Source organism: Leptinotarsa decemlineata, unplaced genomic scaffold (genome assembly GCF_025532065.1).
Source record: "Leptinotarsa decemlineata unplaced genomic scaffold, Ldec_3_MD MMD2_tig00026345_RagTag_RagTag, whole genome shotgun sequence".
NCBI lineage: Eukaryota > Metazoa > Arthropoda > Insecta > Coleoptera > Chrysomelidae > Leptinotarsa > Leptinotarsa decemlineata.
The window spans coordinates 1,265,873-1,285,023 of NW_027412696.1; positions in this window are offsets into that span (position 1 = coordinate 1,265,873).

Consider the following 19,151-nt stretch of genomic DNA (forward strand, 5'->3'; position numbering starts at 1 on the left):
ATTAGGTTTTTATACATTCAGCAATAATGCAGAAATAGTGGAACCCTCCGACGCTAAGCCTAATTCTGTTTTCATTTTTGATGTTGTGATATGTGAAAAGCAGAACTTATTAGATCATATTTCTGTATGGGACGTCATAAGGATGTTGATTGTTTTTATCTAGCACAGACAGATTCACGGGTATCCAAACAATTATTGCGTGGCAATACCAATTTCATTATAATGTTCAAACAAGATGAGACGAATTTACACCACATTTATTCAGATCATGTTTCACCCGATGTAACATTCAAATAATTCCAATTGATGTGTGTTAAATGCTGGGAGGACCAATATGAATTTCTAGTCATTGATAAGGACAGAAAAATAGATGAAGGTAGATATCGCAAAGGATTCGATAGTTTTATATATCCATGATCTTATTATTCAAACTTATTCGATCACTGAATATTGTAGAGGTCACTTCATCAGTGAATTGAGCTATAATTTAAAAAGAGCATTATGAATACGAAAAATGATTCTGAAAATAAAAATAGTGAAATGAATTTGAAACGTCAACTAGTAGAGACAACAGAAGCTGTCAGGCAGATATTCAACTCTATCAAGAATGATAATATTGAAAATCGTACAACACTTGAGAAATTGTATGAGCCCATAACGAAACCATTGAATGTTTTATCATCAAACGCTACTTCGAAATCATCAATGTTATCGTCAAACCATGGAAATGTTCAATCTACTTCAAATTATCCCATGAGTACTCCAGTAGGAAGAAAACAATCTTTTGGTAGTGTATCATCTGTGAATAGTGACACGAGCACACTTCAAGACGATATGAGAACAACTCAATTCGAAACACCATCATCATCTCACATCGATTCCTGGGAACATGACTCCTCACCTAATATGAATGAAAGTCGTGAAGATGTTTTGGCGAAACATTTGAATAATGTAAAATCTAGAAATCCAGCATATGATGGAACATTTGGTGTACGTATGGATCCTATTACACAAAAGCTGAAAATGGGAAGTCTAGTGGTACATTTCAAAGATGGAAACATTTCATTTTGGGATGCTAATAAAGTGAAAAAATATGAATGCGCAGGTACTCCAGACTTGTATGATATTTGAAGAATCCGCAAGATGTTGATAATGAAGAAACTCGTCAAGTATATTCCAAAATATTGAAAATAACGAATACTCCATATAAACAATATCATCTGAAGAATGGTTTTGAAAACACAAATTCTAAAAAATTTCGTTAAGTTATCAAACCTCTATTAGACTCACGACAATATCCAATAAGAAGTAGAAGTAAAATTGGTGGAGCACTCAAACGAAAGAATGGAGAAAACATATAATTCTAAACTTGTTAATTATGTGTACTGGAATTCACCGAAAGAGTTAGTTGCTCGTCTACGACTATTGATAGCTTCAAAGTCAGCTGGGCATACTGGACATGACAATGAAATAATTTCAATGATTGAAGAATTACGTGAAGAAGGTATAATATATTGATATATCCACAAGTAATGATCACTATCATATCATCATTCAATGCAGTAACATTATCAACTTTTCCCTTCAATCATTTTGAAATAGAATGACTAATGAAATAAGTGATGTCAAACGACAAGTTGTTAATGAATTACATAGACCTGCAAGACGTAATTTTCATAGGAGAATAACCACCATCAAAGGTTTTGCAGATCTATGGCAAATAGATCTAGCTGAACTACAATCTTATGCAAAAAGTAATGAAGGATACCGATATATACTTGTAGTAATTGATTGTTACTCAAAATATCTGTGGACTGTGCCAGTTAAAGATAAAACAGGTAGTACAATAACTAATGCAATGAAATATGTACTGAAGGAAGCCAAGTTTTTCCCCAAACATATACAAAGCGATCAAGGGAAAGACTTTTTCAATAGAAGCTTCTCATCTCTCATGCGAAAATATAATATCAATCATTATTCAACATTTAGCACAAAGAAGACGGCTATAGCAGAAAGAGTGATTCGTACAATGAAGGCATGGAATTCCAATGGAATTGGAGGAAAACAAAGTAAACCCAAATTCCAATTGAATGATATTGTACGTATAAGCAAGTACAAAAATATTTTTGAAAAGTCTCACACTGCGAATTTTACCACGGAGCTCTTCAAGATTGTTAAAATTAATAAAACAACCCCAACGACCTATAATCTTGAAGATATGAATGAACAACCTATTAGAGGATGTTTTTACGAAGAAGAGTTATTACGATCCGAGAATCCTAACGTATATCTGATTGAGAAGGTGTTGAAGAGAAGAAAAAATAAAGTATTTGTAAAGTGGTTAGGCCTTCCTAGCGAACAAAATTCTTGGATTGATGAATCAAATATGGTTTAAATGTATCTACTATTGTATTTACGAATAAAGTAATGTTAAAGTTCATTTTTGTTCTCATTTCAATTATGAGTTTGTGAATTGAAAAATATTGGAGCGGTAAACGTTGCCCCAGCCATTCGCAACATTCTGTGTATACCAAACCAAATTAATTGTATACTCCATTCCCGCTTATATTTTTCAACTCACGAATGTGAAAACACATTATCATTCCCAAAACTGATCGCCGTCACTTTGAAATGCAGTCTCCAACTCTTTTCGCCAATTATCTCTCACTGATAATGCCGTCTCATAAAGTTGAGTCGACTCCTCAAGCTCAGCCTGAGCTTGCATTCTCGAACGTTGATTGTCTTTAACAATTTTTGAACGGAGTTCATCTGCATCCGTACACATTTCAGCCAATTCAACCTTCGCTAATGCAATCTTAGCATCTAATGCTCGATTGCATTATTAGCATTAATAGCCCGCTCACTCTTTTCAAGTTCAGCAATAGCCATCTGCGCCTTTACAAGGTGTCATTTTGCTTTCTTTTTCATGTCTCCAAACCGATGTAGAGGACTGAAAGAAAATAGCGATTCAGCTTTCAAATCACCCTTCATTTATTTAGATGAACCTTTTGGCTTCCTCTTCGATCTGTCACTTTTCGTTGTGGGTTTTTTTCTCTCGCACAACACTTTTCGATTGTTTCTTTTCTCTGAAGTCAGTGACAATCGATGAAGATGCATTAGTAACCTTCCTCTTGATTGTTCTAGATTTCTTATCAACACCAAGAGGAAGGGTAGATGAAGAGTGTTTGGGTGGTGATGATTGCGAAACGATTGGATTTTCAATAACAAATTGCTCATTTGGTTCCGGCACATTTGCAAAGTTAACAAAGTCGTTAATATCAAAATCATTTATCGAATCTTGACTCAATGAATGTAATACTGGAATATTTTCAAAATCAGTGTGATCGATATCAACAAGTGGTGAACCATCTTCAGCAATCAACAACGGCATAGAGCTCATGGTAATGATTATTCAGTTCTGAGGAATGATATGTGATAGCAATAGAATGTGAAAAGGAAAGGTGATGATGTTACTGATACTTCACCTATTATAGAAGAAAATAAACTAACGCATGCGCTCTTCTATCAACTAGCCCACTTTTTCATTGACTAGCACATGCGCTCTTTCACTAAATTGTTTACGCATGTGACGATCTTTGTCATTCAAGAGGAACACTTTGTTGCATGCATTTCAAAATGTGAGAAAATGACACAAATAGATTCAAAATAATATATATATTAATAACAGAAGACAATGACAATAATAAAACAAAAAAATCAAAAGTGTTGATGTGTCTCTGTCGTTGTAGAATGTTCTTTGATTCTTCTCCTCAATATTTGTTGATCATGTGTCAGACAGCAACATTGAAGGAAATGAATTCTCCTATTGGGGTAGAGTTGACCAACCTTCTCACACAGATCCCAAGAACTTCTACATGAAGTGCATACATGATTGCAACAAATTGTTGTGTATGTATCACAACGCAAAAAACGTAGCAGCGGAGCTGGAATAGCAGCAAAGGTAGCACAAATATTTCTACAAATATTATTGGATATTATAGGTTCGGAACACTTCAGGCACTGTAACTGTTGCTGACGTTACTCTATTTTTGGCCGCTTCGGTAGATGAGATGGAGGCGACAGCTGAATCCGCGACATACAATCATTGCACATACCAGTGCAAGGATTAATTGTTTCCTTAGGTCTACTTACTTAGCACACAATAGCCCCCACTATCATCATTGGGTAGACACACACTTTTGGTTTTTCATCCCACTCTTTTGGGAACGGCATTTTTACTAATTCCTTTAGAAATAATAAGAAATGACTTATAGAAACTCTGACTGCTCTCTCTTACAAAGACATTCTCTATTTATACAAATTAACATCGTGTGAAAGTATAGTGGGGAAACTTACCCTTCTCTCCCACTCAAAACGAGTCAAGTGGTAGGTGGGAGTTGTACCACTTCCACTTCCTATTCAATCATATAAGTCGACTTACCATCCTGAAGTTCATTCATCCACTCTACAACTGTGAGCAAACAAGTGTGAGCAAACAACAAGATGAATTCTGAAAAAATAACTGCTGCATTAAATAACATATCTGCTATTGATGAAAATAATTGGATAGACGAGTCAGATGATGAGGATGTCAACATTCCACTAGAGGAAGTGATAGTTGAAGAAGAGGATATTGGAGTCGATGAAGATGTGATAGATGAAGTTGAAAATGAGGTCAATGAAGATGATGACGGGGTGGAGTTTGAGGGGGTTGTGGATGGAGAAGAAAACGATGAAAGGATTGTAGCTGATTCATCTGAAGGTGATGGTGCTTTGAGGATCGGTATGCGAATGCTCAATGTCAGTGAGACATTAGAAGATCCATTGGACTTATATTGTGCAATGGAGGCATACTTGTTGATCAGCACAATTGATGGTGGTAACAAGAAACTATGTTGGTTCTGCTTTCGTTTTTATTCACACAGAAATAACAATGGAGGGTGGTATCATCATGTCAACACCCACAACACCGTCTCTATTATGGAAATGGGACAGAATTGGTGTGAAGCTTGCGAGAGACCCCTAACAAACTTCACCCGAGTGTCGACTTGCATTATATGTAACAATGTCAAACCTGTGGCATAATAACCGTGGACCTACTGGTCAAAAAAAAACAACAGCCCTTTTCAGGGCTACATAATTCACACAAACAGTAGTAGTAGAATTCACAGATCATGTGACAAATGACTACTTTGACTAAAAAAGTCGAAGTTAGGATTTTGTTAATCATTGAATATCTGTGCATATGATGAGTACTTCTTTGACTGAAAAGTCTAAGTTGGGAATTTGATAGTCATTGAATATCTATGCATATGATGAGTACTACTTTAAATGAAAGTTGAAGTTGGCATTTTGTCAATCATTGAATGCATATAATGATGAGTACTACAGAGTGCGATGATGGTACTTTTACATGCAATTTGTTTGTTTGAGACTATAATGTTAACATAATGTTAACAATCATATGAACCTGTTTCTGTTTGAAAGTATAATGATAGCTCTGAAAAGAGCTGTTTTTGTTTCAGTCTTCAATTGTAGCCCTGAAAAGGGCTGTTTTTTTATCAATCCATGCAATGGTATGGACTAATGCTCCTCATCATCACCAGAAACAATAATGATGGTGTCGTCATCTGAATAATCTGAATCAGATGATATACTAATGATGTCGGCCTCATTATCATCTGAATCAGATGATATACTAATGACATCGTCCGCATAATCATCTAGATTGTCTAATTCGTCAACAGCTATCTCAAATTCTGCATCTACTTCCTCTTGCATACCTTGTTCTATACGTTCTGGGAAATCATCAGGAAGATCATAGATGTGTTGCAGAAATTGAGCGAAGGTTGTACTGAAATGATCGGACGTTGAATCTATTTCATGTACCTGGATGGGTCCTGTACTCGACATTGTGGAAGAATGATGTAGAACTGGGATTGATGCTATATTTATATTGAAAAAAATAAAATGAAGGGGTGAAGTGTGAATGTAGAACAATTGTTTGAGGAAGACACTGCCCCAGCCTCGCAGTGCCTCGTGTACACAACCAAAAAGTGTGTACTCCGTGGAAGGAAAGGAAAGGAAAGGATGGGAGAAACGATTAAATATCGTCATCAGAATTGAATTCATTCTCAATTCTGCGTAAGAAAGCCAGCCGCCTCGACCACTGGGCAGCAGCTTCTGGATCAGTATCCATATTAGGAACCGGATACTCTATGTCCGACCTTTGCCTATCGTCAGTGCTTGTAACATGAAGCACTTGAATCCGGAAATCAATGCTCCAAATGGAATCGACTTCCATGTCCACATCCGAATCGTCGTCGTCGTCGTTGTCACTCCTGTAGTCAGGAGCTCTAGGTTCTGACAGAGGTTCCAACTGGGGTCCGGTCGTGGAATCAGCTTCCTGAGTTGTTGACATGCTGGCGATAGCTACTCAACTGAATATCACATTGAGGAACTCCTACATTTATACTCTTCAAGTGGAGAGGGTGGGAGTGGCGAGTAGGTAGGGGTTATGCAATGTTGTATGTAAAAATGAATAATATGAAATATACTTATTGATTTCATTATGAAACATGTCTTTTCTTTCTTAATTTCTTTCCCAAGAGATTATTTACAAGAGATTAGAGAACACAAAAATTGATGTGAGGTATTTGTCTAGAAGAATTTGGAATTGAAATTAATAATGAAAATAATAATAAGACGAAGTGAAGAAAAATGCTCCAACCATCGTATTGTTCAATGTGTACCAAACCAAAACAATGTACACCCTTTATTTCACTTCTTTTTTTATTTTTCTGAAATTACAAATATAAACTTAAAACTACCATAATTGAATATTCCTAACTAACCTAAAACTAATCTTTCATTTACACTTAATCTACGGAAAAGTCTTGATAAATGTCACTATTTTTTTATACGTCTCTATCGAAAAGGTCTCTGCTCTACACCTTTCCTCCAGAGATGCATACTTCCGATTTATTTCGGCCATTTCTTTCGCTAATTGTCTCCGTCGGTCAACAATTTCAGACTTTTCGCGGTTCATGTTACCAACGCGGCCTCACTTGATCGGGAAGCATGTTCTGCTTCCTTACATCTCTGTAGGAAACCGCTCAACATCTCACTGACATCTCCGATAGGTTGTCGCACTTGTGGCACCAACACTTGGGGAATCGCCGGTGTTGCTGGCAGCGGTGATAGCGGCACCACCAACGGGGTCAACACAACGCACTCCGGAGAAGGCGCCCTAGGTGTTTCCACTGCTGGTGCTGCTGCGGGCGGCGTGGAGGGCATCAAACTCTTACGAGTGGTCGACCAACTACCTGCATAAAGATCAGTCTTATTGCAAGTAACTTGGTACTCCTCAATGCGACCAATCCTTGCTGCAGGTCGTTGACAAACCTTCTTCACAACCCTGACTTCCTCCTCCTCCTCGAATAAGTCAGGGCTGAGAGATCGGGCCCTAACTCTCGAAGTGGCTGCCTTCTCCTGCTCTGTCACAGGCATGATGGATGCCACCGCATTGTTCAACTCCTGGGTGTTGGATGCCATTCTGAAAATGTTAAATAATACAAAGTTAGTTGATATAAAAAAAAAAGAAATAACATTGTTAACTTACTCAAAATTCTGCTTGTTGACTGGACTGGAGTGGACTAGACTGGAGTGTTGACTCGATGACTTGAGCTGTCGAAGTGAATGTTGAAGAGTGCTCTCCTTGGGGTATAGGCATGCATGCGCGAGTGGTGGGAATGTGGCAGGGGCGCGCACGCGCAATGGGGGTGGGGGCGTGCATGCTGTTGTGAGTTGAGGGTGGGGCGATGGGTGGGGCCTTGGGACTCAGAGGGTCAAAAATGCGCCAAAACTGCTCGCGTTCGCTCTCGCTATACGCTCGCGCTCCCGCGAGACGGTTAGTCTCTTTTCGGCGCCCCGGGCGGATGATGGTGGGCGGGCAGTGAGGCAGGCGGGTGAGGTGGAAACGCGTGCGGTATGCATTCACTATGTTCCCTAACCTAACGTAATGTTTTTCTAACCTAACCTAACCTAACGTTTCTCCAGGACTAACCTAACCTACCCTAACCTACCCTAACCTAACTTAACCTAACGTTTCTCTAACCTAACCTAACGTTTCTCCAGAACTAACCTAACCTAATTCGCGCGCGGAATGCATTCACCATGCCCGTTCAATTAATACGTCATCTGTTGGTTTTTATTTTGTTTCTATTATTCTAACATTTGGATTAATGTCCAGTCCTGAATATCCCAGTCCATCTGATGGCCTGACTTTATGTTTTTTCTACAAAACTTCAACTCTCTGTTCCAGTACATCATATGTTTTCATTGTAGTCGCTGTTATGTTAGACATAGCATCATATTTTTTCATTGTAGACGCTGTTATGTCAGACATTTTTATTTCTACATCACCTGTAAGTTTGTCAAATTTACGAGTGAAAGTTATCCGAGCCTCTGCAATTTTATCATCGAATGCTTGACGTGCATCGCGAGCAACATTACCAATTGTGGATTTTATTGCAGCTTGTAGGGCTAGAAGTATGACCTCTTTTGTTCCATTAATTTCCCCCTCAAGATATGATACAGTTACACAATCACTCTTGTCAATTGATTCGTTTGTATTTTTCAATATTCTTCTTTGCATGTCATAATGACCATCTTTTGTTAATTCAAATCCATTCCCGGGAGGACCTCGAATGATATTACCACCCCATTTTCTTTTTCTACCAAACTTATCTATCGTTTAAGACATTGTGCACCCTACGATGGTTCTTTTCTAATTGATATTTCATTCATTTACGTTACGCTATATACTTTGCAGTAATTGGTTAGGAAAAATATAAGTAAAACAAATAACACTTTTTTATCATTTTTATATTCATCAAAGTAACTTGACAAAAGTAATACTTCAATGTGAAAAAATCACAATGAAATAATCACAAATAATGAATGTTCCGGTTTGAAGGAAAAAGCAACAACACTTCGAATGATAATTCAGTTATTCATCTCAACAGTCAACGAATTAATTAGTTGGTCTGAGGCGCTCTCTTGAGAAAAAGAATGAACGATTTCAGACACCCAACGAATGTTGTTATTAGGATCATTTCGATAAAACTTTATATCGCTATGACCCCATGGAAGAGTTCGAGTGCTATTCGGAATGATGAATCTTTTGTCGTCGTGATATGATAATGCGACTTTATTTTTCAATTCAGTATAAATATCATGTAATACGCTTCTGAATGAGTTCATCTTCCTGAATATCATACCTCCTTCTTCGATGATTTTTTCATAGTCTTCACATGTCAATTCATTCTTTATAACAGATCGTTTGACGCCTTTGGCCTTCTTCAGTTCACCATCAACAGATTTCACATAATACGCTTTAGCACCTGTACCGTGAAAGCTGATTATTGGATCATTTGGGAATTCATCCTTGAAATTGCCCAGAACTGACTTTGTCACTGGGATATTGAATTGGTTTCCCATTTTATAATTAGATGTATCGAACTTATTTATATCATTTTTGATAAATTCATGGAAATTGTCTGTATTTACTTTGAGAATAAGAGAGTCGGTATCAGTGTAGAGTAAGGACGCATCTTCTCCAAACTGTTGTTTGATACATCCATAGAAAAAATCATACTGTTTTGGATAATTTCAGAATGGAAAATACCAAATACAGTGGTTTATCATGATGAACTTTTACTATAGCCAATTGAATAGCAACAAAATTTTCAGTAAAAATGGAGCATTTTTTAAAATTTGGTCGCGATATAAGACAACTAGCACTTATAGTTCTTTTTATATTTTCCCAATGTGTAATGAGTCTAACATCAAATCTATTGTCTACGTTTTCCATTGTTTTCCCATAGACTGCATTATTCATTAGTTTGTAGGAATCTTTTTCAGATTTGTTATTAGACCGATTACGCATTTCAGTATTCAAATATATATATATAGGGCTTCATCCAACATGATTTGCATATGGAGGTATCAAACGTTCAACTAAGAATGGAAAATCGGAATGTTTATCGTGAAGTTCTTGGGGATAATGTATATCCACTTCCAATACATATCCATAAGGACTATCAACATCCACATTCATTATATCAAGATTGAGAATTTCATGAGGTGTTAACCATGAAAATTCACCTGTTGGTAATGATTGTGACATGCTGTGACGATATAGATTTTTTGCATCCAAATATGAAATGAATGAAGATGGTTCATTTGGATTATAATTCGGTAAAAATTTATTGTTTGCTTTGTTTTCTTTCACTACATTGACTGATTCCACCACGAATACCTTTTTGAAAGAAGTGAACCATATCAACGTCAGTTAGTAATTCCAATTCAATATTAGTATTTCTCAACATGGCATCCCACGATAATCCGGGTGCAGTGAAGTATTGTGCCGGATCCAATTTATATTTATCAACAGATATATTTCTAAAGTTTTCAAAAATGTCACATAATAGTAACACATCTGACTCTAAATATGAATCGGAGTATTCACCCAAATCCTGACATTCGAACAAACTCCAAACAAGTTGAGCTCTCCCATAATCATTATCTGATATATGTTCACAATTGAGTTTATCATAAAATTGATTTTTGGTTGGAACTCTTGGATGATTCAGTTTGTCGATGTCATCAACAAAATTATAGGGAAATACACCTTTCTTTCTCATCAAACTGAAATTTTCAATTTGTGGGAAATGTTTGCGCATCTCGATACACTGATCAGATGTTAAATTGGCTCCTAAATTCTCCAAAGAACTAGGCATGAAACTATCTGAAACTATCAATGAATCTCATTTTCAAATAATTCTTCTTCCCCCTACCATCTTTATCCGTATAGGAGGAGTGTTTATAGAGATGTTTTGTGAAAGATATATATTTCTCATTAGTTTGTGGGATAATATCCACTTTATCTTTGTTTTTATACAATTCCTTCATGAATAAGTGACAATCATATCCACTCAGATTGTGAAAAATTATAGGAATGAAATTTGGTAATTAAAAATTCAAATTACATGATGGGGGACCTTTTTTTCCTGTGAGATGACAATGATCCCTCACTTTAACTTCACCATCATTGAATTGTTTAGAACAGAAGCAAACAGAAGCAAACTGTTCCTCTTCCTCGGGAGTTTGTGCATCCATAGGAATAGGAAACCTGAGATGATTTTCACAAATATTTTTCAAATCATCTTCGATTTTGCTAACGAATTTCTGGGCTGCACCCACACCCCTATACGAAACAAATTTTGATAAATCATCATTGTATGAACATTTAATCAAATAAGCTAATGAATAAGACTCATGTTTGAATGTCTTGATCGAGTACAAGTATTCAGGATTTGGTTTAGTGGTTTGAATCGGCTTGCGTACTGATTCAAAATCGGCATACACTACAAATGGTACCTTCATTTGTTTCTGAAAGTTTTCAAAAGTTAGTATATTTTCAGGCACCATTTTCCCATATTTATTGACTTTGAAATTGGTTGATGGTGTTGTAGTACTCAAGTGATTACAATCATTTATCTTATGACGTAATAGTAATTGTTCATTAGGGAAATATAATAAACAGCCATCACAAAAATATTTCTTATGTTCATGAGCCGATAATTGGCTTGAAACTAATCTTGAAAGATCTTTGATCCAACAATAATGACTATTACCGAAATCATCTGTGATAAGTAACAAATTGACATGTCTCCTAAGTCTTCTCTGAGAGTAACGTAATGGTCCAATTATTTCATACATTATTTTACCCTTCTTAAATTTACTTCCTAAACCGTACACATTAACTGAAATATCATTCTTGTCTTCAAATTTCACAATATCCTTCAAATTTACTGAAAAATTCATACCTGTTACATCTATGACTGTATTGAAATGTGGATATGATGAAACTGCTGACGTTCTATCGATTGCAGGATGTAGTGCTGAAGTGATAGCCCATGCAAAACAATGCTGATCTTCATTACGGACATTAACCACGGCCTTCCTACGCTCGATACATTTAGGCAGCTTTACATATGAACATCCACTGAGCGGGCTGTATTTATTGATGTTCACCCCCAGAAACATGATTTTTTCACAAGTCAAACCTTAAATATAAATCAAAATTACTGACCCATCCAATTAAAACTTGATAGAAATGCTTACCTGAATCACGTTCCTGGAATTCTGTATTTTGAGCGATAATCACATTTCGAAATCCATCAAATAAGGAATTCAAATCACTAGATTGGTCAACTGTTCTATTCTGAGAGTTAAATGATTTGTTTTCTTCAGGTCTTCTGTTTGCAGAATATAACTCCCAAATACTTCCATATTCACTTTGATGATTTTGTGAACCCTGATGGCTGATTCCAATAATTCTATAACTTTCTGCCTGATTTCATTGAAGAATAACATGTAATCGGTGGAAACAATGGAACTCTGCACCCTGTATGTAGCAATCCGACGCTTGAAGGCACTCTTTAAAATTTGAACACCATCACTCAATTGTACACATGCATTATTCTTATGTTGCAGATTTCTATTGCGAGAATTCACTTGAGTCAATGGAATCATCACATTACAACAATTACATGTGTACATAGGTGTTGCAGCGTCATCTAATCTCACTCGTTTCACTGATGGACCTCCTTGACAACTCTGGAGCTGATGACGACGAAGGTTGTCACTACGAGTAAAAGATTCACCACATTCACAAGAATACATTTTCTATGATATGTTCTCACTAACTCACTCGATGGAAACTGACATAACCAACACTCGCCCGCTTCTTGAATACCATAATCCACGTCGCCTGCGCGTCACCTTCGAGAGTGAGGGTAGAGCCATGCGTTACGTCATAGCCATCGCCACATCGAGGGAGGTAAGGGCACATCGATGAATACGCATTACTCAGCCAAACGCCGTGGAGTGCACATCTAGCTCTCCTTCCGTTGAACGGTTGCTGCTAGGGATAGAGCGATGCATTACGTCACAGCCTTCACTGCATCGAGAGAGAGGTGAAGGCAGACCGATGAATACGCATTACTCAGCCAGACGTCGTGAAGTGAACATCTTGCTCTCTTACCGTTGAACGGTTGCTGCTGCTGTGACGTCACACCACTACTAACTTGGTGGCCTCACACCGATGGAACATTCATTTCTTGGAGGATCTTCGAAGTATGCAGACGTATGTTTGTATATAGACAAGCACATGATGAAACCCTGTACCGTGCATTCTCACACACACACACACACACACACACACACACACACACACAAAATCTCATATGAAAAATAAAAATCTGAACGATCCATGAACCAGACACTTCAAGGTCACATCGCCTTGACTTCACTAAACAACAAAAAACATTAATACGTCATAGTGGTGAGGGGAGACTTAGAACCGGAAAAAAAATTCTGAAATATCCATGCACCAGACACTTCAAGGTCACATTGTCACCTCACAAACCACAAGAGGAGACTAAATCATCTGTCGGTGACAAATAAGACAGATGGGTATCCGCGGCTAAGCTAAACAGTGGAGACGGAAGTGGGTTAAACAACTTAGCAACTTTCAAATAGATCTTAATGGGCGCCAGGTAAATTTAATCCTCCAGATACCCTAAGTAACTCACAATATCAATAACTTACCAATTAATATTGGAAATAAAAGATAAAGATCCCCAATATGATTTATTCAGTAATCCTAACTTACATGGATTAACCAACAACGCTTCTAAGACAACAATGCGATATTCACACTACTACGCGATGTTCAAATGTCAATACAAGAGCGCAGTGTATATTCAATTCGCCATAAATTACGGTAGCAACGACGCTCAAAAGAAAACTACAATACGTCGAGTAAAACTACCACGAAAATTGAGTAGGTGAAATCGTAAATACTAGTATTGGAAGGTAAGACAAACTCGTTTGCGTCGCGTGAGCTCAGGCGTAGGCGCATCGGTGTCAACAAGCAATCGTGAAAGGAAGAAAATACCTCAATTTCCGTTTCACAAATGCATCACTATATCAATCAGGTATAAATAAACAAACATTCAATTACAAGGTTAAGAGACAGCTGTTGGTTGACATCCGCCGAACTTTCGTAGTGTCGTTCCGACGAACTACACCGAACTAGTTCTACAGTTGTTCACGGGTGGAGGATTGATCGGTTACTCAAGTTGTCAAGGGTTGTTTTAGGGTTGCATTGCTTTAAGAAGGAGTTTTGATGGGTCATGGACTTGTTGATGATGTCTCCAGTGGCTGTGGAGGAATTGATAGATTTATGATGTTGTGCACAGCGCGCCCTTGGTGCTTGTAGTGTAGATGAGCTTGGTTCGGAGTTCAAGTGTACCATCAGACTGATTGTAGGATATATATGGTTGTATTTGTGCCATCCTTCACGGGGATTATTTCTACAAGTCAGGATTGTATAGTGGAAGACTGATTGGTCATTTTGGTGTCGATATTTGCAGCCTGAAACTTAATCTCTTTTGAGGATTTGTGGTGGTTACCGAACTCGTGCCAGGTGGAAGGATTTCCGAAATTAGGTATGTCTGAATCACTGTCGCATCTCTCATGTGGTCTTAGCTATGATATCACCTCTTCAATTCTACAACCTTTATTTCTCTTCTCTAGATTCATAAGAAACAGAAGGCCCTTAGTCACTCATCAAGTCCCAGTAGGACTTCCGTGCAGAGCACCGCACACGAAGAAACGTATAGAAAACCCCTTGGCTAGGGTAAGAATTTTACCATTAAATGTGTTTTAAATGATTTTAGTAATATTTGATCCCAGCGTTGTCATTCAAGTGATTATTAGTTTTGAAGAGAGGTTTCAACACTCATTCAATTGTCTTGATTTGTTTTACGGGTTATATGGTTATACAGGGCACCCAAAAATATACTCTTGTCATCTTGCTACTTTGCTTGATGAAAATATACCAGGGGTATCGATTAGTCAACTAGTCCCTATTGAATGGGGGTTGAATCTCACCTTGTTTTTATCTGATTCTGATTGAAAATTTTCTTTCGTAGGGTTTTAAGGTTTTTTTCCCCTATTTTTTTTGGTCTTATTTGGTAATCCATTTCTGGTCCAGCTTGTCGTGCCCTACAGGGTGATCTATCTTGGTGGTGCTACAGGGTGATCCACTTCCGTCGAACCACGGGGTAGCCTAACACCATATACCGGGTGGCCCAAAAGGAGCACGCATGTTATAAGATACATTAGCGGAGGCAAAGGTGAAGAAGATGATAGAGCTAGAGAGCCAGTAAAAAAAAGAAGAAAAAACTGCTACAGAAAAGGTAATTGGTATTACCCAACAGAAACAGTGATTTTGAAGTATTTTAGTAATTGTATTTTAATTTTCACACTATAGATTCATATAACTATTGAAATAAATGACGAAGAATTATAACTATGTCTTTCTCTTCTGATTTTACTTCACTAAGTAAGCTATGGGTCGCTCTTAATATTTTGGCTTTCATCAATTCAGAATTGAAAATTTATGGCATGGTTGGGAATGAAATCCAATTTTTGACAACTGGACATCCTGTTTCATTTTCTGAATGGGTCAGAGTGATATGAAGTATGTATTAATGTGTGATGTCACGTTAAATTGTGTAAAAGAATCATAATTTATATTAACTTTTGAGTAATTTAAAAATGTTTGATTGGTAAAATGAAATTTATAATACATTTCAACATAACAGGAATATTGGGAATTACACTTTGAACATATTTTTGGCAATTTATGAGTTGTAAAGTTGATTTTCAAATATTTTTCTCCAGGATTTTGAAAATGACAAATGTATTCAGAATGAAAAAAATATACAGTGAGATCTGATCGATTATCATAATATTAATAAGTAGTGTAAAATTCTTTTCCATATCCCAAATTTTATTTCTAATTTGTTAACAAAAAAAAAATAAGGAAAAGCCTAACTCCAGGTAGGTATATAAAAATCAAAGCTCATTCAAATATACACTAATATAGATGAATTCAATAATAGGCTACATATCACATATATTATTCAATCTTCTATGAATTGTAAAGTTGTCATTTCTCAAGATGAACATACATTCTTTTCATTACAGGTCACTCCAATTACTTATCTGAAAAGGATTACCATATCGATTTTATGACATTAACGAACCAAGAGGTAATTTTTGAGGAAACTGGCCCAATTATTGAAGACAGTGAAAGTGAGTCACTTTCCAAACAAGGTTTGTTAGGAACAATTTCAATAATAATATAATTCATACTAATACTTGAAGAGTTAATTGGAGTACACCTTCAAATTGTACACCTAACTTGTATTGTCATTATACCCAATTAATAGCAATTATGAGTAACTTAATTATTTTCTGTTGTAATATACTTACTTGGATGTCTTGTTGAACTGAGTACCCAGCCATATAACGCATTACCATTCTGAGTTTCCATACCCTAATTATTCATTCTGTATCTAATATCCTGTTATACTCAGTGAGAAGACCATATGTGCAATATCATAAGGGAACATCAATATCAAAGAAACATCTATTTTAAGAGAGGCTATGTTGAGTGTCCAAGAATTATAGTTAGAAAGTAGCAGAAAATGATATCAGAGTACAGATGGTACTGGTTTTTCTGTATCAGGTTAGTGGTATAAAATGGGATATATACTTGAATATTAAATATCAGTTTACCACGCTCATACTGTAAGCTCCAGTCTGCTGCAGCATTGGCAAATTTCATGTCTATCAAATAATTTTTGCCACTGAGAGAAAAGAAATATGAATAGAAAGACTCAGTAATACTACACATAATTATTATCAATATGTTCATGTGTTCAAGAAGTGTCCATGTTTGACCTGAGTTACTCTGTGAGTAACAGATTCAAAATATTACCGCGAATACAAAGAGCTATTCTTGCGTGGCAGAACGACGTAACAAAAAAAAATGCCAAAATGAGTTATTATTCACATTTTGTCTTCAATCGCGGATCGCCTGCCCGGTACAAGTGTTATTTTTTGTCAATCATGATTGATAACGAACTTCTTCATCAGTGTCAGTTTTTTCACACAAAAATTTCACCACGGCAAAACTCATCTAAAAAAAACGCCAGAAAATTTTTCTCACGAAATTCAATTGAACACAACACCTTCTTTGAATGAATATATTATTGTATACGTAATGTTATTATTCATTTACCAATAAAATTAACTAGTTTATGTAACAATAAAAAAAGGACTGGTAAATTACTTCATTAGATAAATTCAAATCACTCATGTAATTGTCTATTGAACAATTTACCCATTAGATGAAGACGAGCTTAAGAAATAAAAATGTCAACTTCCTTTTTTATTCGATTTGATGCCTGGTTGAATATTAATATTAGTACAATCAACTTTTCACTTATATGTATAATTTATTAGTCTTTGACTAAATAAAGGATTTATATATATACATTTGACAAACTCTTATAAAGCTAAATAATAGCTTGAAAAACTAAAAACACACTCTTAAATAGCTAGCCGAACTAAAAATGTAGAAAATTATCTTCAAATAGAGTTAATTCTATAGTAATGTAAAGGTTATTATGAATAAAAAAATTCTTATAATTAAAAAAAAGGGTTTCAAAATGTTTTGGGAATTGAAAAGTCAATAAAACTTGTAGCCTAAAGGAAATGCAACCCAATTTTCCTTATAAGGTAAAATGAATACTTTACTACTGACTTCTACCACATTATGAGTAATTAAATCACAACAAATCAAAAGGTTCCTCAAAAAAGTTTCCTTCAGATTTAATAATATGCCCCTTCATGAAAATTTCATTATTGTCTTCCCAGATTTGACATATGGACACAAAAATTATATTTTCCAGCAAAAAGTGGTTGTTGGGACTCTGAGTTGTGAAAATGGTTCCATTCACATGCAGTTTACAACAATTTTGTTTGATTTCTCTGTTTTGAAATATTCATTTTTCCTTGTTTCCTCCTTGAGTCTTTTTACGATTTGCTGCAATGGTTTGGAAGAACAAATGTTTTGAAGTGATACATATACGACTCTGGAGCAAATGCAGTGAAATTATTAGGACAACCAAAATGAAGGACATCCTTAGGCAAATGAGATAAATTATGAACATTATGAGTTATATATTCGCGACCATGAATCTGAGCATACTCTAGAACTAATTCATTCAGAAACTCTTGTGATGAAATTGTTCAAATTGAAGCATAAACTAGGTGAAACTAGGATTCTCATAGCACAAGACAAACGTAAAAAATTTTATTAAATATACTCCGGTATATGATACAATTTGCCTTAATTTGGTAGCTTTGTATCTATCAATATTATGAATAGTCCTGGGTTTTCTAGAGAAATCTATGGGTACAAATGCTTTATAGGACATACAAATAACATTCAGTTGATTCAAAATATTGACTGAAATTCTAACATCTCGCCTACCTTTGTGCCAGAATTGGAGAAGCCTCTTCATGACACCCAGACAAACAAGATGCATACAATCTAGTGGAACCTGAGAAACCAAACCAATACCTCCATTTACCAAATTAGGTGTACCCATATGATGGTCTTCATCTGATTTATTTTTATAGGAGTCATCAGTCCTGAGTGGACTTCGCAGCTCATAGAAAGTCATTCGATTGAGAAGATAATCTCTTTCTAGTATGAATTTGTTACACCCATTATAACTTGTATGCCCTGTAGTGTAAGTTACAAAAGATTTTGCAGGTGCATCACAAATTGAGTCATTGACCTTTATGTTGATTTTCAATCCCCTCCATGCTACACCGGTTAGTTTCAAGTCTTCAAATTCATCTATAAAATATTGCAGTAGACTATTAGCCGAGTCAGGTTTGCGATGGCCATGGTATATTCCAATTACAAATGGCTAGAAATGAAAATCACGAAAAGTATTTGGCACAAACCAACCCAAAATAAGCCAAAATTAACTTCCCGAGCTTTTACTAAGAGGTAATCCACCTATATCAGTAATAAGTTGGACATATTATTTTTCATTAAATATTGACTATCAAAAGAGATGGGTTTTCGTAGAAAAAGGAAACCTTTATCAGCTTTCAGTAATAGTTTTAGGTCAACCAGAGCCAACCCATTC